General features: G+C 42.4%; 1 long non-coding RNA gene across 4 annotated transcripts; it reads left to right on the top strand.

Moving 5' to 3' along the window:
* Positions 1 to 270: 270 nt before the first annotated feature.
* Positions 271 to 16,710, top strand: LOC138106227 (uncharacterized). 4 transcript variants are annotated; one of them, XR_011148940.1, is made up of 6 exons: positions 271 to 461; positions 4,653 to 4,865; positions 10,703 to 10,782; positions 11,085 to 11,210; positions 12,330 to 13,570; positions 15,911 to 16,710. It is a non-coding gene; the product is annotated as an uncharacterized lncRNA (long non-coding RNA). The 4 variants fall into 4 exon arrangements; XR_011148942.1 differs by lacking the exon at positions 10,703 to 10,782; XR_011148941.1 differs by lacking the exons at positions 271 to 461; positions 4,653 to 4,865 and having other exon boundaries at positions 8,233 to 10,782; positions 12,330 to 13,266; positions 13,349 to 13,570.
* Positions 16,711 to 25,485: the final 8,775 nt, after the last annotated feature.

Genomic DNA, 25,485 nt, shown 5'->3' on the forward strand with positions numbered 1-25,485 from the left:
CGCCGATTGGCGGAGCGGGGAAGGGGGGAGGGGGCCCCGGCGCGCGCGCGGCGTGTGACGCGCGGAGCGGCGCGTGAGGCGCCTGACGTCACCCGCTACGAAGGGGCGCGCGGGGGCGGGGTCGGCACCACCCGCCCCATCTCCCTGTCCCGGAGGCGTTTTGTCCCTTCGCACTCGCCGTCGTCCCGCCGGGAAGTGGCGGGAAAGGGGACGGGAAAGGCAAGAGAAGGGGGAAGGGAAGAGGAAGGAAAGGGGAGGGGGAAGGAAAAGGAAGGGAAGGTCAGGTAACGTTTGATGTCGCAGGAGCGGTGCCTCCTGTCCCGGCTTCTCCGCGTGTGTCCAGGGGCAGTGTCCAGCCGGCCCCGGGCAGCGTTTCAGTCCGGAGGAACGAAGTGGGGCCTGGGGCAGTGCCCGAGTCCGGCGGGCCTCAGCGAGGACTGCGGGTGTGGGTGCACGTCCAGGTCTGTGTGCTGACACAGGGCATATTGTCGCCTTCTGGAACGCTGCCATGGCAGCAACGGGAGGGCCCAGGTGCCAGGCGCCTGCCCAGAATTACAGACCTTACCGCAGAGTGTCCCAGCTCCTGGTGTAGCAGCTCCTGTGGAGCAAGACTCAGCAGCTGTGGCTCAAAAGGAAGCGATAAATAGGATTTTAGGAGAAAAGTATTTAATGAAAGAGCCTTGTGTTTCATGTGGGCTATGAAAGCCTGAATAATGTCTCATAGAATCACAGGATGGTTTGGGTTGGAAGGCACCTTAAAGATCATCGAGCTCCAGCCCCGCTGCCATGGGCAGGGACACCTTCTGCTACTCGAGGTTGCTCCAAGCCCCGTTCAGCCTGGCCTTTAACAGACAGATGGAGCATCCACAGCTTCTCTGGGAGCCTGTTCCAGTGCCTCACCAGCCTCACACTATTTGTTGCATGGAGGAAGAGGAGGCAGAGGACGCAAAGGGCTGAGGAACAATCCTGGGAAGACAAGGTCTGCAGCAGAAATGTTAAGCAGGATCCACACAGTGCTTCCCTCCAACAGCGAGTTCCAGTCCCCACAGAAAGGTTCCTCTCTGCCACTGCCAAGGCTTGACAAGCAAAGAAACTGCTGGAAAGTAAAAATGCATTTTGTTTTAAGTTGCTTCGTCCTAGGCTGAAGAATGTCAGGCTGGATTGAACACCATGCATGGGAAGGAAAAGGCAGTGCAGACAGAGACAGGCACACGTGCAAGCACAGGACATTCTGGATGGAACATGAGGGACTTTTGCCAGGGGTAAAGTCTCTGTAGGACTCTCCTGACTTCTCAGCCTCAAGCTCCCTGCCTCTTGCTCTTTCTGAGCTGGGGAATAAATCTTCAGTTATATAAAACTTCAGTGAGCCCCACAAGATTCAAGAGTTCTTTTGTTTGACCAAAGAGCAAACAAGTCTTGTCAAACAGTTCTAGTTATTTAGTACAGATCATAATCTATTTTTTAACTACAGCTAATTAGGCAAAAGGAAAACCTATGGTTTCCTCTCAGGATTTAGGAAAGAAACACGAGTCTAGAAAGGATCGTCTTCCAGGACTGCTCCCAGTCCTCAGCTTGTCTTCTACTTCAGGTGTGGCAAAACTACATCGCGATACAGCCAGTTGTCAATAATTATCAGTACCATGCATTGCTGCCTATCTGCATCTCAGAAGTTAATCCAGATAGGATAATGCAGTTTTTAATCCTTACTGACAGGAGTCATATGGTTGCCTTCCGGGTATCTGCTAGAAATTCCCATAGAGACAATACAGCAATTAACTTAGAAGACCTATTTTAAGGACACCCAAGCACCCTTTGGAGTGTTTTTGCAACAGTTTTAATGTTCTTGTATCGTTGTGTTGCTGTATTGTTAAAAATCCCTTGCTAGTAGGGGCAATAAAGAACATCCCAGTGCCTGGAATGAGCTCTGACCCTGCTGGACACAGCTTTGCTGTTCATGGAGGGAAGTGCAACTCAGCACTCACTCTTGGGCAAACGAGGGGATGTTTTCCTTAGTAAGTTGTTTCACTTTTGCAGAATTGTCATGAGGAAAAAAAACTGAGCAGAGGAAGATGGGTAGGATAGAGCTTGCTCAGGAAAAGGAATAAACCAGCTCTGAGCAGGGGTGTTGAGAAGGACAGACAGGACCCCAAGCAGTGCAGGGAGTGTCACTGATCCATTAGGTGGTCACCATGCAGCTGCTGTATAAATGATTGCGTGAAAGTCTAAAACAGTGAAACAATTGCTATTCCTGATGCTTTTTAAATTTTTTTTTTATAATGGAGCTCAATATAATTTTGCTCTTTAATGCCAGACCATTTTTCAACAGACTGCAGTTCTTGTGAAGAAAAGAAAAAAATAAAGGTCCGATTTTAAACTCTCAAGCAACATAAGCCCCATTATATATATCCTTGTTCTAGAGGGGCCTCAAAATTCCTTACCCCATTAGGCATGCAGTCTTCATGTCTCCCCAGGCTCTATTCCCAGGCAACACTTGGTGAAACACTTTTTCTTGGAAGTAATATGTGTTTTCTACTTGCCTGGGCCCCTTCTAATTTTCAGTGTGGAAGATGTGGAACTTAATCTCTAAAAATGCTTCCATTTTTTAATGGCACACTGCTGAGATCAAAGAGGTTTGAGTTTTTCCTTGGTACCCTGGTAGCTGAGGAGTGTGTGCCGAGATAGGAGTGAAATATTACAAATCAACAGTGGATGTTGTGGGGTAATAGAAACTACTCCTGTTTCTTCTACATCTCAAACTCAGCAGTGAGGAGCGAGAATGCATCTCTGAAGGAACAATGGCCATGAATAATCAGACCGTTAATCCAGAAAAATCGAGCAAGATTAGACTAATTGTTTTTTTCCTTGATCTGTGGTCAATCAGATATAGAAAGAAAGGAGTATGTTAGTTTCTTCTCAGTATGTTAGTGATATATTGTTAAAATTACATTTTAGTCTGGAGAAAAAAGGAGGCTCAGGGGGAACCTCATTGCTGTCTAAAACTCGCTGACAAGAGGTTGCAGCCAGGTCGGGATCAGTCTCTTCTGTCAAAACTGAAGTGAAAGGGTGAGAGGGAATGGCCTTTAGTTGTGCCAGAAGTTCAGCTTATATACCAGAAAAAAACCTGTTGACTGCAAGAGTGGTCAGGCATTGGAATGAGCTGCCCAGAGAGGCAGTGGAGTCTTTGGAAGTGTTTAAGAGGTGCTTGGATGTGGCACTTGGGTGTATGGTTTAGGGATGCTTATGGAGGTACTGGGTTGATGGCTGGATTAGGTGATCTTGAGGGTCTCTTCCAACCTTGATGGATCTTTCATTCTGTAGGATTTTTAATTAGGATTCATAGTTCAGGTGAAAAAAAGGTATTTGGTATACTTAAGAAGATGACTCCATAAAAAGAAAAACTGTAAATAATGCAGTATTCCTGGAAGCTAAACCTAGAATTGAGCAATCAGAAAATCAAGCCCTCAAAAATCACTGGATGTACTGAAATACTTGGGATTTACAGTCTTTATGATTTCCTCTCAATACAGTAAAAAGGATAATATTTCCTTCCTCACAAGAGCATAGAGGATTAATTCATTGAAATTTGTGAAGCACTTGGGTGGTATGATAAAAACTTTCACTAACACAGAACTAAATTTTTGCTTTGTAAGGAAAATTTTTCCTGGTTTGGGCTACCTCTTTTTTTTCCTTTTTTTTTTTCTTTTTTTTTTTTTTTTTGTTTGTGTTTGGCTTTTTGTTGTTGTTTTATGTTTATTTCTTTTTACTCCTTTGAAACACACTCTAATAAAATCTTTTACCCTTCAGATCTAAGGGATAAGGCTTCATGAATCATTAGTATTTAAGAATTGCTGACCTGGAACACTTGGCAAAAGTCACAAACCACTTAGTACTCTGCAATTTTGTGAGACCTTATGAGCCAAGTAATATTTTACAATTCCTGAAGCTATTATCCAGCTTTGCAAGAAGAGAGGTATTTTGAAACCTAAGATTCTAAATGATTGTACACAATGGGCTATTCCTGTCATAAAACTTTAATAGTATCCTGTAACCAGTCTCTACTGTATAGATTTCATGAGTAGCATATTAAATATATATTATTTCTACATCAGTATCTTTCATAAGTCACAAGTAAATATTTGAGTGTCAGTGTCGAAGACAGTCCTTGTTCCAAGTAGACAAGTCAAAGTGGAGGAGATGAGGAGAAACTGAGTAATTCTTCCATGGGGAGGGGAGACTGCCAAAAGATTATACAAGATAGGCATATCTAAGTTTCAGCTCCATGTGGTATCCTGTAGTTCAGTGAAATGTTCAGGCTTCCTTTGTAGCTAAGTGAAAATTAGTTATCAAGTAAACTGATGAAAGTCCATTATTGATCACAAAGATTTATGATCCCTGTTACCCCATGCATCTCTAACTGAAGGAATGATCCAGGTTTAGATGAGGTGGACAGACATATGTTCCAGTATGACTTTTCTTCTTGTTTGATGTCTAATGGCATACTCTTCACTTTCTCAAGTAAGGGCAGATGTGTAATAGAGTATTCAGTCTTGATAAAAGCAGGTGATATTTTGGATCTATTTCTTTTCTAGTTGAACAATCATTTTTAACACTGTGGCAAGGCTATCATGAGACAATTTCTTAATTATATCCAGTGCTAAGATCCAGCTGGACTGCAATGGAATTGTGATGCCCAGACAGCAGCGCTGAGTGCCCACGCGTGATTGACAACACGAACACGAGCACTTTGTGTCTTCCTCGGATCAGCTGCTGTGTTTGATATCAAGCCTTCTAAAGTGCTGCTGTAGAACCAGTTCAAACAACCCCACACTCAGCAGATTTTCCCTCTGGCCTTGTCCCTGCAGTGGGTGAGTCTGATTTCTTTAAGGCATAGAAACCATTTTAAAATAAGGCTGTAGTGTGGGTGCCAGCCGTCGTTAAACCTAGGGTTTCATGAACACCCTGTAAAAGAAGTCTAAGCTGTAGATGGTTCCATAAATATTAAAACTGTTGTTAACAGCAGCTGATCGCAAACTTTCAGGAGGTGGTTTAAGTTTAACAGTAATAATTACTGTTAATTGAGCATAATCACAAATCTGAAAATTGCCATTCTGTTTCTTGGACTTTGCACTACTATAAAACTGGCTTGTGCACAGGCTTTACTCCATCTATAGGTAGCAGGTCTGTAGCAGAGTCAGGGCTTGAAACCAGATCTTGCATATTCTGAGTTTGAGCAATATTCTGTCTTTGATTTAGTTATTGTTAATCTGTGACATATTTATTTCTTTAGCTTGAACCCATTTTTAAAAGCTAATTAAACCTTAATGAAAAATTTAATTTATCCATTTTCTGGCTGAGTAAAAAAAATTTTAAGAGGTCTGCAATCTACTGAGATTTTCTTATCAGTAAGGATGTTAGCAGTTTTCTGCCTTTCTACCTATTTTCATCATTCTGTCACTACTGTTTCTGAACACTTCACAACAGTCTTAAAATATCATTATAGCTCCTGTGTGAAATATGAGTGTATTTATCCCCTATCAACAGGTGGCAAACTAAGGCATGAAGATGTTTGAACGCTGTGTTGTAGCAGGCCCTGTGCAGAAGTTGTGTATGCTCTGAAAAATTATTATAACTTTGTGTTTCTGTCCTCTTAAGCACTACACTAAGATTCTGTGGGGATCATATATACATATGTTTTTATTCCCCAAACTTCCAATTTCAAATCTGAGCATCCTTAATTGTATTTCTTGTTCTTGTCCTCATAGATTTTAATATTTTCTGTTTCTGTATTTTCTGTGTGTGTGTTTGGATGCAATTTTAATTCTCTCATTCTCAATTATGTTGGACATCTATGAGGAAAATTACATGAAAATGTCATTCCCCCAATGAATGAATTGCAAAGTTATGAATATCAAATGTTTCTAGTTATAGGAGAAATATATTGCGTAAGGCATAATAGTGAACTGGGATAAAATGTTGAAAGGTAGTAACTTAAATACTCAAGACTTGAAAAATAAGCATATACCTTCTTGTAGAAACATATTTGTGGCAACTTTTTTTCCAGTTTTCAGCAAAAATGTACTCCTTGCCTGGAATTAACATTTTGTTTGGCCATTAGTTAATTTGGCATCAGAATTAACATTTTGTTTGGCCATTAGTTAATTTGGCATCAGATAGACTGTTTAATATGACTCTCCCATCATAGCAGAATATTACGTTCAAAAAGACCAAACATAGAATTCAAGAAGTGTCTCTTTTTTGAAGTTAATATTCAGGCCAAGTGAAACATTGCTTACAAAGAATTGTTTCTAAAGCAATACTTCCCTTAAATCTAGTATCAGTCGTATCACTAAATATAATAGCATTAACATAGAACACAACATAAATCACAGAACTCTCCTAAATTTTTAATTTACTTGGAGAAATGTGGTCTTCTGCTTTAACTCTGCATCAAATATCTCTCTGTGACACAGAAATGCTCTCCAGATTTCTTGTGTAGCCTGTATGGTCCAAGTGATGTTGCTTCAACTGGGAAGCTTCAGGGTTGTCCTTCCTCTGTTTCACTATAAAATATGTACAACAGTGGGATGCTAAGGGCGTAAATTTGTCCTGACACCACGAAAGAAAGCTGCTGCAGGCTGCTGTTTCATCTGTGTATTGGATACAAGGCAGGTTATGTACAGGGAGGTGACCAAAGTTTCAAATTTATAATAAAGAACTTGATAGGGACTGGTAAATAGATGAAATTCAGACACACTTTAGTGTTTCAAATGCCATAAAACAGTGACTGTTATTTGTTTAAAAAATACTTTGAACCACTGTGGTCTAGTTGTAAGGTCTGAGAGATGTTTTTATGTCAAAATGCTGGATAGTCCTTTTCACCAGGATTTCCTAAGGGCATAGTTGGCTGCAGTAATTTAACACTTGTTGCTTTTTACGGTCACTGTGGCTCAGGATAAAAAGGAGTCTATCCAAAAATCCTTCCAGTGCTAGAGATTCCCAGGTGCTCTCTAGTCCTTTGAGACCACCAGCAGCTGGTGTGGCTGGGAAAGGACTTCCCAGGCCATGCCAAGAAGAGTGGAATTGCAAATTGTCTCCAGCAGCAGTGCAACACTTCTTCAGATGCACCGAAACTGCTCCGTCCAAGCAGGGAGACCAGGTATCCTTTTGCCAAGTACTGGATGTACAGTGCCTGACACTTCATTTCCATGTCCCCCAAGATGATTGTTCCTGGCCTTGGTGGTTTTTTTACACAGCTTCGAGAACCGAGCCAACCTACTGCTTATAATGAAACATACCCAACAAAAGGGATCTTTCTGAGGGTTTTACACCTCATGGCTGGGTTAGGAGGTTACATCTTTCTCCGTGAGGCAAAAAGTACTTTTGCTAGAAGGTGTGATTAGGGAGGATAGTGGCAAAGGTGGCAGGAAAACCCTGGTTGTTGTATTCATCAGTGAGGACAGAACGACTTCTTGGTTTTTTTCTTTTCACATATCCTTTTGAATTATGAGCTTACTGCTCCTGAAACTGCAGAGCTCAAGGTGATTATTAGGTAGGTCAAAAAAAGGGTGTCATTCTTCCCATGCTGCAATGTTTAAAAGCTAATTCTTTTGTAAATCTGCACTACTCTGCTATATAAATGAAAAAACAGTGACAGCTTATGCATTACAAATAAACATCACATGAAAATCAGTAGTCACTGGGAATTGATAACATCCAGTCCTGAAAATCTCAGATAATTATTGAATATTTAAAAATAATTAAATGATTTTATGGTGAATTTTACCTATACTTGCACGTATATTTCAAGATAGATTTTTTTAGGGCATTTCAGAGATGCCCACTAGCCTCTGTCTGCTAAACTGATAAACTGACACCAAGTTCCCTGTAACTCTAAGGAAAGTAGCAAAAAAGGGACAGAGAAGAGCTGGTTGTCTCTGAGCTGCTTTAAGAAGACCCCCTACCCTTGTCACCTGTGGCGGAGGGACAGAGTGGGTTTGAGTCTTGCTCTTGGCAAGCTGTGCTTGTAAATACTTGGGAATCGCCAGACATCTTAGCAACTGGGGGTTTATCTGTCTTAAAGGAACTCTGCTGTCCTGTCTCCAGTTATTTTATGCCCATAATTTACAGATAGAGTGTAACATATACCCACCCTCATCGGGTTTTTTGATGTATCCCTTGTGCTCTGCAAAAGCAGGCAGGCCCTCAGAGAACAAACTAAGATCTCCACAAGAAAAGACCATCAGGTGCTGATATTCTGTAAAGTCATGTCAGATTGTTCTTTGCACCTCTTCCCCTCTGTCAGAGAGGACAACTAGTCTTTGGAGGCTTGCTGAACCCTAGAAATTGTCAAGATGCAGCCCTGTGAATCCTCCTCCCTCTGGCAGAACCCTTTTCCATGACATGAGCATTCATTTCTGGTTTTCAGCCAGCAGAACAATTCCAGTAAGAGGGACAGTTTTCACACCTGTCATTTTTTAATACTTGGAAAGATAACACAATTAGATCTTATTTGAGACATCACAATGCTTTCTTCTCATTCCGTGCTTCAAGTAGTGATCTTGGCATCTCATACCAGAGGGCCTTGATCCTCAGGATGTTTTTCAGGGGAAGCATTTTCCTGTATAAACTACAGTTGCTCTCATGAAAATTTCTGATTGATCTGTTTCCTCATCTACCACAGAGCTTCTGTGGAGGCTGTTGGTTGCTTCAAGACTCAAAGAGAGTGGCTGAAGCAACTATCTCTGAGGAGGCAGGGTGTTAGAGTTTATTCCTCCTGTCTTCGCAGTGCTTCCTTGACTCAGCTGCAATGCTAACATCAGCACCAACTCTTTCTTCTTCCAAATTATGATGGTAACACTTAATTTAAGGCAGCTGGTTTACTTGAAAACTTGCTATCTTTCCAGTGAAGTTTTCCCCTTCTTAGGATGTTGTGTGTTTTTTCCATCATACTGATGGGTCTTATCTTCAGTCCATGCCTTACTTCTCCCTGCTAAGTCTGTATACGTGGCTCCAAGCAGGCAGAAAGGAGTGTTTGCTGTTTGATTAGTACTTGTAGCTCCTGCCCAATTAATGGAATCACCCAGAAAGAGAAATGCAGGTTTTTAAGTCATCCACAGCTTGAGCAAAGTCAAGCAATTACTTGGTGGAGATGGATTAAGTCTGGAGCTGAAGCTCCAGAGTGCCCAGGCTGCCCTAACAGTTGTTGCTGCCCATAAAATGAGGACGAGATGAAAGCACAGCTGAATGTACCAGATTGAGAGCTGTAGCCACCCCTGAGTGGATCATGTGAGCCAGATTTTGGGAGTGGAATGACCTGTAAAGGGAGTGGAGGAAACCCACATGAATGGAGACCAGAGATGTCTCATTGTGACCTACTGACACATATGTTAGACATCTAAATTGAGCATACTTACCTAAGTATGGGGAAATCCCTGTGCACCTCAAGGTACACATAAAAACTGTATCATTTATGCAGAGTTTTTGTGCAATCTCAGTTCTAACTTCCCCTTGGGTGTCAGAGAGAAAATAGAAAGCTGTTTTAAAGGGAAAAGAAAAAGCAGTTTGTACTACAGAAAGCCTGAATAGCAAGCTCCAGCTGACTACTTACTAAGCTAAGTGCAACATGGAAAATTCAGTGTCAGGGAAATAACAGAGCTTTCTCCTGGTGGCAGGCAACCATGGCTGTTGTTACTGGCATGGTCAGCTAACACAGGCTTTGGGCACAAACTTAATATTCATCCATCTGGGTTATTACTATAGATGGATAAAATCCCCATGAACTACCCAGTAGTGAAAAATACATGTTTATGCTGTTTTTCTCTCCTCAGTCCGGTGGGGTCAGTTCTGAGCCGGGGCTGGGAGAGTGTCTGGTGGCTTCTGTGACATGTGTGGGTGGCTCAGTGTTCACTGGACAAACACATCAGGAAGTTCTCTGCATCACAGCCAGGCTGCCTGGGGCAGGCCAATGCCTGGGACACGAAGATGAGCCCAGATGAGACAAATGCTGTGTGACCTATGCATCCAGGAGATGTTTTCTTAACAGCCACTTTCTGGCACAGAAGAGTGTTTCCCTCCAACCTCCTGTGCCTCTTCTGTGTGTGGAGAGAGGAGAGCTCTGAGTACAGCTGTGGAATCTGAATAGGAGATAACAGTGCAGATGTGTGTACTTTATGTCTAAAGCCTGATTTTCAGTACACAATGATTTTTTAAAGAAGTTTAATGCTGCCTGTGATGCTTTTGCACTTCTAGTGCCTCTTCTCCTGCATTTGGCACAGCAGCAGCATGTTTTGGTGCCTGCTACAGTATGGGTAATACTTGCAGGCATGTGTTTCTGCTTTTTATCAAATTGAGCTGTAAGTGGCAGGTATCCTGCAGAGATAACACAAATTATCTTTTTAAATGAATGGTAGAAGTGATCTTGTATCTGAGAAAGTGTGTCCATGGATTCTGTGAAGTGAGCTGGATGGCAGATAGAGGTGAGCTGGAATTCACTGGGGTGATATGGATAGGATAATGGTGGGTGATGTCCCAAGACTCACAGCAGGACTGATGGTTCCAGGAAATCCAGAGGAGGTCCTGCTGAGAAACCAGTGGGAAACCTACATGTTGGCACATGGTCCAGCCTGGAGGCTGGATCACAGCTAGGCAAATCAACCAAGAGGAATGGAGGCAAAATGGACAAATGTGACCTGCTTTGTTTCAGAGACCACCAGGGAAAGAAAGGCCTTGTGTATTCCTGCTGATAATCCAGCACCGAGCTTGGGAGAGACACCTGAACCAATGGTACATAAGTAGATGGAAGTTATAAACATGAAAGAGAATCTTAAATAGGATTAAAGGGAAACATCAAATTATGTAAAGTGCAATCTTTCTACTGAGAAATACAAATTGCAATGAGAATCAGGAAGGGGGGAAAAGAAAAATGAAGCATGCATGGTTTGGTTAGTTGTTTGTTGGGGTTTTTTTTAAATTGAAAAGCATGTAATTGTAAAAAATAGAGTAGAATAAAAAATATTTTGCTTCTCCTGACTTTGTGACTCTACCTCTTCTGCTAATCAATTTTCTCTCTTGTTTTGAATTCCCAGCATCTTGTTTTATAATTAAATTGTGAGTTCTTCAGGGCAGCAGCTATATTCAGATATGGAGCAGTAAACAGCCTGCAGCAATAAATCCTTACCCTGATTGGCACCACTGAGCAGTATAAACACTATGTAAGTAATGAGAAAGTCAGAGAGGTGCAGAGTCCTGGGTAAACACCGTTCCTTTTCAGCAGCTTACATTATACTGGAATTCAAGCAGTCCACAAAACCATGTCAGTGCATTGGCTGAAGGCAGGCTGGATACTGCTTGGAGATATGGAAAGTCATGAAGAGCTGGGTGAGCCCCATGATGCCCTCTGGGAGGAAAAATGCTCTGGGGAGGAGCTGGTTTGGAACTTGGAGCCAAGCTTCCCATCCTTTGGGAAGGAAAAAAATTGACAGTTGTCTTCTTTTGTGACATTCAGGAAGGATGAAATGCCTCTATATGAGATAGATCCAAGCTCCCATCATAGGCAGGAAACCTCAAGAGCTATCCTGCTGACTGCTTCAGCTATCCATATTTGTTTGTCTAGAGCCATTTGAGATGTCGTGTAATAGGCCCCAACTTCCAGCTGCCACTTGGGAGGGAGAAAGGTCATGTTTAATATTTGGCAATTCTGTGTAAATGTCTTGGATACCAGAGGCAAAGCTGGCACTAGACATCTAAGTTTAGCCAGCTAGTTGGTGTGCTAAGAGGTCAGCTTTGGGGTGAAGTGGGCAGGTCTCTGGACTCCACTGACTGTAACAGAAGCCTGGACATCCAGTTAGGACACCTCCCAGGTCTCCTAACCTGCAAGGGGAATATTACTGTCCTTTAAGAGGTGCCCCAAGACAAGACTTTGCGTAGTGTCCTTTAAGATAATACATTAAAAAAATGATTGATGCTAACATTGTGGAAGTTCTTCAACCTCCTTTTAAAAATCAGGGGTCTTGAACTGGAGCTGGAGTTGCACGTCAGAATGTGAGCTTCAGCCGTGCTCTGAGCGAGCGTGGCGGCTCCACAGAGCTGAGCAGAGCCCCCACACATGGCGTGGGCTCCAAGCTGGCCCACACCGTGGGCATGTAGCACTGCCAGAGCACCCGGTGGGCTGGGCACAGGGAGCTCATGTGGACAACCACTGGCCTGGCATCGAGCACTGGCTTGTGCACAAGGCTGTACAGGGAACATGTCTCAGATGTTACTGAAAATGCATTACACATCCTTTTTTTTCCTTTCTTTGCCTTAATTTTACTTTTCTTTTTTTTCTCCAGGAATAATTTCCTCCTGAGTATGTGAATTTACTGCAGCAATAACTACTGTTTGCTTACATGTTTGTACAAGAGAAGCACAAGGAGCCCCTAGTGTCTGACAAGGACGCTGTGGCAAAACAAATTAAAAATAGAGACAGAAAGCCAGAGTGCATAGAGAGAGGTTATTACATCAAGGATGACAATGGCCCTCTGAGACAAGTCTGAGGTCTTCTGCGGTTTGACTCAATTCCTCAAAAAAAAAAAAATCCATGCATGGTATCAAAATCTTGTATTTGGGTAGTGCCTGAAACTTGTTGGTGTTTCTAGATATGGGCATATGGAGAAAAGAAACAGTCCTTGACCACAAAGGACTGCTGCATGAGGTATGACCAGACAGGAAATGAGAAAGCTATTTAAGATCACAGGTATTTTGTCTCAGTGTTGGAGTAGGACAGATGGACTGTCTCTGTATCCCCAGATGTTCTTAAAGAGAGAAGGAACTGACTACAACTAAGAGTTTTTTTATTTGAAAGTCAGTACCAATATGTTTTTTCACCTCATATAAACAAAGAAAAAGAAGGATTTGTTCTGCTTCACTGGAGGAAAAAAAAAAAAAATAGCACAATAGACTTCCATTCAGGCACACAAATAGCAACTGTCCTGTGACTTCTCTATTTAAATGGGTATCCATGGTGAGATCTGCCTCGCTCTCAGTAGATGGCTGCGGAACGGTGCTGTGGTTCACACTGCAGGCAGGGAGGAAAAGACATCTGAAAAATTCCACTTGCAATGAATGAATGAAGAAACACAACAAGGTATCAAGTGTCTGGTGCATCACACTGCAAAACATGATGCCTGTGTTCTCACCACTGCTTTACTGTCCCTTCACACTGCTTTTCCAGGCCCATTCCAATTAAATGTATTCTGCACTTGCAGGCACAGCCCTGACCAACAGATGGTACGTAAATAGGTGTAAAAACTGCAGCATCACAAGGGGCTTCCTTGCCAGGCTGCATTTCTTGTTTGCTTTCTTCTTTCAGTGTTGGTAGTGGCAGATTAGTAATCTGCTCTATGATAGCCAAGCCTGGACCAGACCCCTCCAGGATGACCTGGTGCTGTAGGAACCAGTGCAGATGTCTGCTGTGCAAGTGGCCTCTAGCAGCAAAAGGAAAAAAGAAGCTGAGGGCAGGATTGCTGGACTTCTTGAACCGCCTCTTTTCTGGGGAGAATGGCAGACCTGTCTAACATTCAAGATACTACTGGTATGGTATTAATGCTATTTATATCAGGGATCTGTGAAATGAAAGTAAAAATCAGCTAAAGAAGACTGATCTAATGAATTATGACTTCTTGGTGCTGGAATAATTATTACAATTAATGACAACAAAGATCAAATACAAGCTTTGAAAAATAGTGCCTTAAAGCTCCAAAATAAGCCAAAATTGGGTTAAGGAGTTAAATACAAAAATATTACCCTTGGGCTGTTATTTGTATTCTGCATTAAAAAACTGAGGGTTCACACTTTTGAGATCTTATCAGCTAGAAAGTGTCATGTATCATTTAAAAGTGTTATATTCTGCTAGTAAGTTGAATGTAAAATCCTCTTATAGATCATGACATTCACTGTAAAATTATTAGCAATGCTAATGCTGGTACAAATTGTAAGGTATTGATACACCAGTGTTAATGCATTGAACTTGAATTCCATCAAAACCAGTAGAAAAGCTGTTCCTGACTTTAAGTGAGACCAAGATCTGACCTATACATTTTTAAAAGGTTATGCCTAAGTGCTAAAAATTGAAAATATTGATAAGAATGGAATCTCTCTTTGCTTTCATCAAGGCAAAGCCCCCCAAGCTTTTGTGTATACCTTTTACCATTCATTGTATTTTGCTTCCATGTGAAGCCTGGAAGCAGACTCATCAGTAAGCATTTGGTTTATTTAAACCAAGTCAAGAGTTAGGTGCTAACTCCAGCTGCTACCAATACAGCAGCCATTGAAGTGTGAAAGCATGGTTCTAAAGAGCTAATTTTGAAAGTGTTTTCCTGTGAAATCCAGCCAGCTTTTGAAATCAGACTTTCACTGTCTACCCTAAACCAACCAAATGTTGCAAAATCTGGAAAAGCAGCTAAGGAATCCCGTAGGTGCAGAACGATCATCTCACAGAGCTTCTCCCCTGTCTGTCAGGGCATGCCAGGGTTGGTGTTTGTGGTGTGCTGTGGTCCTCACTGTTCTTTGGGTCTGTGCTCTGTGTGGTCTCCATGGACAGGCTGCCCTTTTATTTGTGTAGCAAGTATGGGAAAAGGCAGGACTCAGCAGTGCTGGCAACAAGGACTAGACATGAGGAACCAAATCAGATGTCTGGGGTTCTGCAAGAGAGAGGTGGGCAAGGTTTATCAGGAGGTGGAGGCAAACCAGAGCAGGCAGAGGTGGATGCTGGTGCAGTCCTGAGGGAGGGTGTGGGTGTGACAGCAAACCCAGCATGAACCAAGTGCTGATGAGTCTGCACTGGGGAGGCACAGGCAATCCCTGCTGATTTTGGTCTGTGCTAAGGAAGCAGATGCCTGTGGAGTCAGAAGCAAACTCTTGTGGTTTCCAAATGCTCATATATAGCATTCTAGCAAGTTGGAGCAGATGGCAGGTCTGGCTACCCTGGGCCCCATTTCTGGGCAGCGGCTGCAAACCCTTCAGGCCTCTTTGAAGAATGGTGTGGGTATGCCTGCTTAAGGAATGGCATCCTGGGATTTCCTGCTCCTTTCCCTCTCCCTTTCTAGGTTTTGTGGCATGCTCAGCACTCTGGAACACATGCCCAGTGCTGGTGCCACAGTCTGGGGACACCCCCCGAGTTGCACTGGCAATCCCATGTGCCCCAGGTTTTTCAGCAGGGGTAGTGTGGGTCTGGCTCCAAGCCAGAGGAATCACTCTGCTTGTCAGGTGGAGACGTGTGAGAGCAGACATAGCTGGACTCTTTGAATGCCTTCCAGAAGATAAATTATCCGTGAGCACTGCTGAAGTGAACTCAGCAAGCACAAAAAGTAGGGCACAGCTGATTTTCCATCACCATTCACTCATAGTAGCAGAGTAGAAGACATTTCAGAACAGCCTTGGTCACTGGCTGGGAGGATCTCCCAGCCAAGAGTCACCACCAAAAGCATCCACCTTGCCAGCATGGCTGAGGGCTGAGGCAAGCAACACAAGTTTTGTGGCACCTGACTATTCCCCTAGAGAAGCCAAAATACATGCTCTTTTCCCTTTGCAGTTGAGAGGACCTGTACAGAGGAGGTGGAATTGGAAGCAGGGTTTGATCTTATGATGCATGTAGCTTACACAGAAACCTACAGTGTTAAAGGGATTTTTAAACTTTGCTCATTAGCTTGTAGCAAAACTGTGTGCAACCACAGAGCTATCCTTAGGCAAATACTCTCTCAAGTGAGCCTTCTTAGGGTCTCCAGCTGTTGCTAGAGAATACATACAATGGACCTAGCATTTATATCTTCCAGGGTGTGTTATGTATATCTTTGTCTTTGGAGACAACTGAAGCTGAATTTGTCCATCTTACCAGCCATGTGGCAAGTAAACCACATGCTTGGCTTTTGTACAGGTGTTCATCACAGACAAAAAGGAAAAGGAGGGAAAAGGCAAGAAGAACTTGTCAGAAGAATTGAAGGGGAAGCTGGAGCCAGTCCTGGTCAGTCGTCCTTTACAAAGTCCCATTTTGGGTGACTTGAACTGGCAGGTGAGGGCACTTCACTGTGAGGCCTGCACAGAGTGTGGGGCTTTGGCAGTGTTCTGGAGGTTCACCAGTGAAACTGACAGAAGGAAATGAAAAGCAACTCAAAGGGACAAAGCTGCAAATTAAGTAATAGGAAAATAAAATTATGAGAAGAGGAAAGCACCTCTGAATGTTGGCAAGCAGAAAATTAATTTCAACCTGAAACTGCCACTTTGCCAGGATGAAATCTGAGAAGTTCTCTCAGGAAATAAGCAAAATGCTCAGAAATCCAGGTTTCAACAGTGAAGTGAAGTTCAACGTGAGCTGCAAATGCCTCAGGGAAATGGCAGGCAGATCAGCAAATAAGGAATTACAGAAGTGAAGTCAGGATGTAATAAAAGCCTCAGTACCCCTTTGAGATAACATTTGCTTTTACCTGGAGAGATTCCTAAGAGGGTTGTGGGAGCTTGAAAGAAAGCACTAGCTCCAAAATTGCAAACCTCAGAAGCAGGAAGAAAATAATTGCCTCCCAAAGAAACACGTAGGTAAGAAGATGCCTCCACTGGGAGAGGTCAAGTCAGTAACAACCATGTCTTTAGTCATCACTGAAATCCTGAAATCAGAAAGGCAGTCATGCAAGACAAAAAAGAATTGCTTTAAGGGCTGAAATACTTTTTTTCTTTATATTAAAGGTGGGACCAAGCCATGAAGTACAACTCTGACTTGATCTCCAGATCCAAAAATTACAAAAGACTGGATTTGGGTTTTTCTGGGCTGGGCAAATTTATCTGTACCTCTCAGAGTTTGGTAATGTTTCTGTGGTTTTTTTTTGTCTCAGGTTTTGCTCCAGACCTAGACAGGTGTGTAAAATCCTCTGCAGAATGGAACCAAGAGCAGATTTGGGGTGCATGTATTTTGTGTGGTCATGCACCAGCTCTGAAGAGCCAGGACATTGTTCCATTGTCACTCTGCCTGTGCTCATCCTGCTTCTTGTTGAGCATGGTGGCACTGCACAGTTGCTGCTAGCATTGCAAGTGTACATTCACGCATCTATAGTTAGAGGGATACTAATCATAGTAAAGGCTAATAAGCTCTTGGGGCTGGGGGCATAGATGGAAAGCTCTATTTCCTCACCAAACCCTGCACTCATCAGCTAGTCTCATCTTGCTGGGACACATAGTTTATTCCTTGGAGGCTTCACCACGGGAAGCCACACTACAGGAGGAACTGCTCATCATCTGCCCCCCTCCACTTCCTCGTGTAGGAACTCGAACCCACAGTCATCCTGACCCAGGACCATTTTGGGCTCCTCTGGTTCCTCCTGTGTGTTAAAGAAAGGGAGGGATGTTGCTGGTAAGGAAGCAGGAAGGGTTGGAGAGAAGGATAGTTTGTGTGTTCCCCCAGAGGAGCACAGGAGGGAGGGACCATGCCCTCACAGTGGCTCAGAGCGCGGCCACGCTCAGCACCGCCGGCTGGGACACAGGACTGGTATTACAGGTGCTACTACTGGTGCTACAGGTACTACAAGTGCCTATTAGCTGTGGTGGTGCTTGGTACCGTGTCCTTTCAGAGTCACAGCCCTGCAGGATGTCACCTGTCACTTCTGCAAAGCCTCTGATGTGCAGGCAGGTTGTGCTCCTGCCGCACGGCGTGTGGGCAACCTGGTGTGCAGCTGCCTGCTCCTCCACTCCCCCTCGCTCATGGCAGCATACCACAGCATCATTTTGAGGATCATACTGGGATATTGCTCTCCTGAGGAGCTGCAGCCCAGGCCTCCCACAGGGCATGGAATGCTGGAAGCCCTTGGGTAGTTACAAGAGGATGCCGAGGAATCCTTATAGTGGTTTCCCTGTGTGGAGTGGTGAAAGCTGCCAATATATACCTGAAAGTGTATGAGCAGTGCTGGAGAGGGGAAAGGGTGGCATGGAGGGGGAAATAGGCGAGGTTGTTGCTAGAAAGTTCAAGATATGTGGATGGAAAACACTGAAATTGAAGAGGAATTGTCTAGAATATCCTCCTCATCAATTTCTTGATTTTGTAGAAGGACAATAAGCCTCTCTTCTAGGTGAATTTTAACTTTATTGGGTAAAGATTTCCTGTCTTTTTGATAAATTCAGCCAAAAATGTCAGTGAACAGCAGCAGCACAGTCTTGCACATTCATAGATACTTTACAGTTTATTTTTACCATGGCTGGTTTCAGACACACAGGAAGGACCTCTTTTCTATGTCTATGTTCTCTCACCAGAAGGTTTTGTCCAGGCATACCCAGGCTGTTTGTGTTCTCAGACAATAAGCTGCAATGTCCAGAGATTTCAGTCAAAGGTCAAGGTTCTGTTGTGCAAGGCAGGATATTTTTCCCAGAAGTTAGTTCCTGCCCTGAAGAAGTTCCAGAGATAAAAGAGGACTGTGGCCCAGCTGATGACAGAGAAGTAGAAGACACTGGTGAGACACTTATAATTAGTCTAATGAGGATCAATAAGATGACACCAACTGCCTAACCATTGTCACGTCATTTTATGGGCATTACAGAACAGCATGGCTGTAAAGAGAAATGATAGGGGTATTAAGCAGTGACTACTTTCAGGACAGGCTTTTTCCACTTACGAATGCAGGTTTATGAAATGAAGTGTAGAGTAACATCAATTAATTGGGATATACCTGAAATGTGTGCTCCTGTTTATTGAGTGCTGCAATCTCCCATCTAATGCCTTAGTAAGGCCCTGATTCCTGTCCACACATTCAGTATAATCATCCCCATTTATAACTTTTCTACATGCAGTTCAAAAGTGAACCAAAATCTGGTCTAAGTCTAAAAAATACAGGCACTGAGTCAATTATATTGCTAGAGGAGAATCCTAACCATTGGAATTACCTGCTATTCACAAGCAACTTTTTTTAAATCTAAATCCTTCTGGGGGGAGTCCATCCAAATTTCTCACATTGGTTTCTAGAACATCCAATTACTCACCTCTGCTTTATATTCACTGCCACTAGGCAGTGAGTAGATCCTGTGAGTAGTTTTTCACCTTGCATTCTCTCTGTGTTCATACTTAATTTTCCAAGGGTGAGGTTTTTTCCAATAAGGAAGGAATGTTCATGCACAAATGGCAGTAGGTTGAAACGTGCGTTGAGCCAACACGGAACTTGTGGTTTAATAATCCCTTAAGGCATTAACCAGGAAGGGACATTTGCTTTCTGTATGTTGTATAAAACTTAAAAGAGACCAAGGGAGGGATATGAATTCATTATTCATGCATTATTCAGCACTCATTATTCTTTCCCCTTTGCTAAATGCTGCACAGGTGTATGAACTCACTCTAGTCAATGGAAGTTCAGTCACTGCAGGCAGTAGACCTCAAAGCACATGTTGGCTGACCAATGCTGGTGTCTGGTCTGGTGAGAGCTGAATCCCCCCCTCCCTAATAAGCTGGTGGTCACACGTGTTCAGTGATAGAGCTGCCTGTGAACTGAACTGAAACTGTGCATTAGATGTTGTGTATTGTCAGCAGGTCAGAGAAACAATGTGCTTATGGAAGTTTTATCTCTGCTGCTGCTGAGCTCACTGTAGAGGGGCTATGAAGAAACAAACTCACAGGCCATGAAAAACTGAAAATTATGTTGTATGTAACTGAAAGGTCATTTGCCTGTGTTTGGGATGAAAGGCACAGACCTGCTATAGCCAATTCTTGGAAGGAATGGTAACTTGTGAGTTTTTCATGTGCCTATTTCCAGGATTAGTGCATCACTTACTTTATTCTAGATGTGAAATGCAGAGGTTAAAGAGATGCAGCATAAAGCCATGCAAAAAGCCACACTCTGTATCCAGATATATTCATAGTTATCTATTAATAGATCATGTTACATGCAAATATGCTTCATGCTAATATTATTTAGCTAAAATACAAGCAATAAATACTGCTCTCTAGGGCACAGGAAATACATTCAAAACTAGTCTATGTTCTAATAGATTTCTTGTGTCCTTAACAGATGTAAAGTTAGATAATCTACATACCTGACACAGTTTAAGCAACAAAGGAAGAGGAAAGTGGGAAAAACTTCTCAGCACTGCTTCGTTGGAATCACAAGAATACTTTCCCAAAATCGCAGTGCCTTTTCTAATATTCAGTCTCAGTACATTTATGTATAATTTAGAATTATACTAATTCTTTTTTTTTTCTCATATGTGCAATCTAATACCAAATCTGACTGAAATGAGAAAAACCTATTCAGTCCAGTGGCTAAGCAGTTAAAAATGTCATTCAACAATTTGCCAGGTCACTCTCACAAATATGTTGCTAGGTGACTTCAGATGTTATCAGCCACTAAAATACATGCATTTTCCAGATGTATTCATTAAATAATTTTCTGTTGAGTGATTCTGTGGTACAATGAAATTGAATGCCTTATTAAGGATTTAAATGTTTTAAAATATATAAGGTAATCTGAATTATATAGAAAACTCTTATTTGTTGTGTAAGTGAAGGAAAGGGATCCAAATTTGGGAAATTTGACTAAGGGTTTCCAGAGATTCAGCTTCCTAGAAACTGCAATTTTACAATATCCTCTTGGGTTTTGTAACTTCTGTGCATACCTAATGCTCACATTCTGCATCTAATTATTCTACAGCTGATCCCTGTTAATTGGCATTTCTATCAGCTAGTGATATGACTCATTAACCCTTTGGAAAGCAGTCTTCCAAAAGTTAATAACCGTAGAGTTTGAAACTTCAGGCTTACGTAACCCACTCATAAAAACACACGAACTTGGGCAGTTTCAGATGTCATTCTGGGAGCTGACTGTGTCAGTTTACCCCGTGGATCAAGACCCCAAAAGTTGAGCTGGTTTTCCTGGTTCCTGTTCCTGGCAGTGGCAATGTAATCCACATCACTGGTGGGACTGGGAGAGCTGTTCAACTCAGCAGAGGTAGTCACTATCAAAGCGAGCCAGAAGAGCTCCCAGACTCCTGGCAGTGTGCACTAGTGACATTGGAAACTGGGGCACACATTTAGGTACTGAGCTCAGCTGTAAAAACCTGTGTTAAAGGGTTCTGATTGGCAGGCTGAGGCTGCACTCCAAATAATGGGGGCAATAATTGGATTACAGCTGTCTTTTATGGTGGAAGTCAGATCTACAGATTCATTCTGGCCTCAATATCTACAAATGTACAGTGAGGGGATATGAGGCAGGGTTCAAAGGATGTGCTACTGGTTGCATTTTTCCTAGAGCTTTGAGCTGTAACATCTGTGTGTGCTCCCTGGTTCAATGTTCATCTGGAATGATCAAGAGATTGCTCAGAGTGGTTTGGCAGGGACTTGCAAGATCACACTTTTCAGTTCAGACCAGCCTGCATCAAAGGTATTTACATGTGCATGGATTTAAGTGTAAACTGTCCATAGAGAATAATGTGCTAGTGTTAAATCCAAAATTATCTCCTCTGCCTCAGGGAGTTCCCAGGCCACCAGTGATGGCAGACTGAGTGTTTATTCCGAGAAAATACTGCAATTTATTATTTTTCTGAATTCAGCAAATTTTTCCCTAGGCATCCACTTTTGGCCACATATCAGAGGTGAAATACTGCACCAGATGGATCTTGACCTGGTCTCTGTGGCCAGTTTTATGTTCTTAGGCCCATGCAGCACTGACTCTTTGTGACAGTCTATGTGATTTCCAGCAGTGCGGGGAGTTCATGTCATTAGTCTCCAGGGGGTAGTAATAGGTACAGAAGGAAAACATCACAGAATAAATCCTTAATCTTTCTGGCAAAGCTGAAGGGAGGGCAGCACTTTGTGAGGTTTATGGTTACTGTAGGTGCAGTTTTTAAGCATAGCTTAAATAGTTGTATGTGCTATGCCTCAGCTAAGTGTCTTTTACCACATCAAAAAAAGACTTTAGACAACATATAATGTTCTCTGTTCTAAAAGAGTGAGGTGGCACTTCACAGTCTGTCTGCTAGAGGTTGTGCTGCCATGGCATTGCTCCAGGGAGAAGTGGTATTGGAGGAGATTCACTGCTCTTCCTCTCAGCTTCACTGGCATCAGCTAATGAAACAGGAGACAGTGGCCATGAATTGAGGCTTGGGACGTTCAGACTGGACTGTGTGACCTCTTGACATCCCTTCCAGTCAACATTTCTAGAGTTCATAGAAGACCTGCACTCACCTGAATCAGTAACTCAAGGCCTTGAGCAACCTGGTCTAGTGGAACATGTCTCTGCCCATGGCAGGGGGACTTGGGACTAGATGATCTTTAAGGTCCATTTCAAACCCTAATCATTCTGAGATTCTATGAGTATCTCATGTGTCCAGAGATATCTCCAGTGACAGGACACACTTGTCTTTAGGAAACTGAATCAAGCCCTGAATGTCTCCTGGGGTGAACAGAAGCAATTTTGCTTTTTCATCTGCAGCACAGCAGGTGTCAGGATATCCTCAGTGGCCTGTTCACCTTAAATAATCGTTCTCTGCAAGGCTGTGGTTGGTAGCTTTAGCTTGCAGAATCCCAGCACCAGGTCAGAAAAACACCCAAGCGCTCCAGTGCACAAAGGATGATCTGGGACAAAGCCCTGCTGTCAGATTACATTTGTTCAACAACTGCAGTTGCCTAACCGGGGCCACAGGTCAGGCTCATGTGCAGGGTAGTTCATTTACATGTTGTTTGGGTTTTGCCTCGTTCTTTCTACTGTCACTCAAACTGGAGCTGGGTGTAGGTGCTGGGCCTGCCGGCTTTACAGGGAAAAGCCACCCTTTAGCAGTTCCCAGGTGGCAGCACACGGGGTGACAGAGCCTGGATGCCACCTCCACTGATGTTTTAGCACAGACCCCAGAGGGACCCTCAGTGCTGAAAAGCATTTGTCACAAGGCCAAGCACAAGAGTATGAGCCCTAGGGACAGTAAGGTGGTCTTTTAAAGTTAAAATTATTTAAATCAGTTGTTACTCAAGTGCAGTTGCTGTAACTTCCTCGTGGTATTTCCCAGAAGCCTGAATGCCCTTGTTTTCTCAGTACAGACAGTGGAATATCTTAAATAAAGTATATTCCTATTGACATTTCTTTTAATGCAATGTCAGAAGTTTCCAGAAAGATGCTTGAACTGTAGAAATTTAAGTCAATATTACTCAAATTTAAAATTAATTCTCTGTTTTGAATGTGAGCAATCAATTGCCCTGATCTTGGAACAAAAGTTCCAAAGACAGCTTCCCACAACGTGATGTGGAAAGACAGAGATGTGCTCCACACACTGGAGATGGAGGGAGCACTGTAGGTAGAGCCAGCCTGTTCCCCTGGAAATCAAACCACCTGAAACTTGGCTGTGCTATCAGAACCCTGTAGCCACTGCCAAGGTCCCCTCTGCATTTTTAAATTCACACCAACTCTGTGTTGTGACGAAGTGCCAAGCACTGATGGGAGCCTTCTGTCTCTAGTAAGAATTTTGGACACATAATAACAACAAAGGATTAATATAGCCTTGCTTGAAAGCAGAATTTAAATGAGGTTATTTAGGAAAAAGCAATCTTATTTCTTTGAAATATTATTTCATTATGTGAAAATATAATGAATTAACATTTATCTGGAATATGCTTTTTTCTTGTATTTCACGACTACTTTTTAGCATTTTCAGACTGAATAATATTTTCTAGAATATGTTTATTCTGGAATGAACTTTTGCTGGTCTGGGTGATAGAATCAATCAAGAAACTGACTGTGTATGCTTAACAACAAGAACAAGGAAAACAACAACAGCAATAGCAGCAGTAATAATAATAGTAATAAACCCAACTTAATTCTGAATAAACTGAAAATGTGGAAAAAAATCAGTCTTACATTTTGTCTTTTTTTTTTCATGACACATACATGAGTTTCTGATGCATCATTTGATCCTGTCTGACAAACTACTTCAATATACTGAGATTTACAGGGATCTGTTTAGTTTATCCTTGCTTTGAGAGTCAGTTTGATTACAGCATAGAAGCACTATCAGAGGAAAAAAACACTGTAAATTAAGAGCTGTTTAATCTAACAGCGATAAGAATAACACAGAAGAAAAATTAAGACTTAAAGCTTTATTAGCAATGAATTCTCTTTTAACAACACATGCAGATGAGATCAGAAGAGATTACCCAATGAAAATGGTGTCTTCTCCATTAGCTTTTGTCTTCAAACAGGCACTTCAATGTCAAGGTGACAGTGACCTCTTCTGCAATAGTCTTGTCTCTGGACCACTCTGTGAGACAGAGGGAGACGTGAGGGAACCTGCCCTGGGGAAAAAGACCAGAACATTAAATTTTCCTCTTCTCCTAGCACAATTCTCTAATCCCCATTGAGCAATTATCCTTTTCCATTTGCTCTAAAAGGAAAACAAGTGCTAATGTAGATAAATGACAAATGATTATTCAGAGATGTAGAGTCGACAAGAACTTCCCTAAATTAAGCAGACTGGATCCCACTTTGATATAAACACTCTTCTTCATGACCAAAGCTTCAGTATTTCTCCCTTCAATTCATCTTTGCTCAGTCTTCCAAAGGGGCTGCACATAACAGTACCTCTGGCCTGGCAGCCTCATACATTTAAAATAAACTTTGTAATTGGTGGGTTGTAGTAACTGTCACAGAATTTTAAAAAGTTACATTTTCCTACAGCCCACTAGAGAGGTGTTAAGTAATTAAAATAATGCGTGGTGTGTTTATTTATTTATAAAGGACATATTAACTGTAGTTTAATGGACCAGGAAACTTTGCTGTTTCAAAATAAAAGTGTGTAACTGTTGAATATGCTTTCTAAAGCTGTTGCACCGGCATCTGCTCTCACACTGTTAATACTTTAGTACTTTGAAAAGCGAGTTAAATTAACTCTCCAGTGTTAATGCACACTGCACACATAGATGGGCACCGCAATTCTCTTATTTTGGATGAAGCCATGACTGTATAAACGTAGACATTTCAGAGAAATGTATTTACTGGTTTATCTTCAGCACAAAGCACAAATAATAAGCAGCTAATATTTTGATTTTTCACATGAACCACTGCAGTACAGTCCCACTCATTCCAAGATTGGTGCAGAGAGGAGTAAGCCAGCTCTTGCAGTATGTACCTCCCTTACTGTGTGCAGTTCATGGTGCTCCCCAGAAGCCTGCACATTCTTGCTTTTCTTAGAATGGATGTTGAGTTTTCTTTTTAAAAAAGTGCACTCCTACTGAGATCCCTTTTAATGCAGTGGTGGAAGTTTCCAAAAAGACATTTAAGCTGTAGCAATCCGTGGGAGCAGCAATGCTTAAGGACTAAACCTTTCTACCATGCCACTAACAAAGTGCTTCACTTTCTACACAGCTTGTGCTATTACCAAGGGCAGTTTTGTACAACAGGAATCATTGAAAATAAACAGAGTCATTCTTATTCCTGAAGCCTGTCTTGTTGGCCTCATTCCTAATGACTTTGGACATAATGCAGTAAACTTTCATCACTTCCACTG

This window comes from Aphelocoma coerulescens, chromosome 2, assembly GCF_041296385.1.
Source record: "Aphelocoma coerulescens isolate FSJ_1873_10779 chromosome 2, UR_Acoe_1.0, whole genome shotgun sequence".
NCBI classification, from domain to species: Eukaryota; Metazoa; Chordata; class Aves; order Passeriformes; family Corvidae; genus Aphelocoma; species Aphelocoma coerulescens.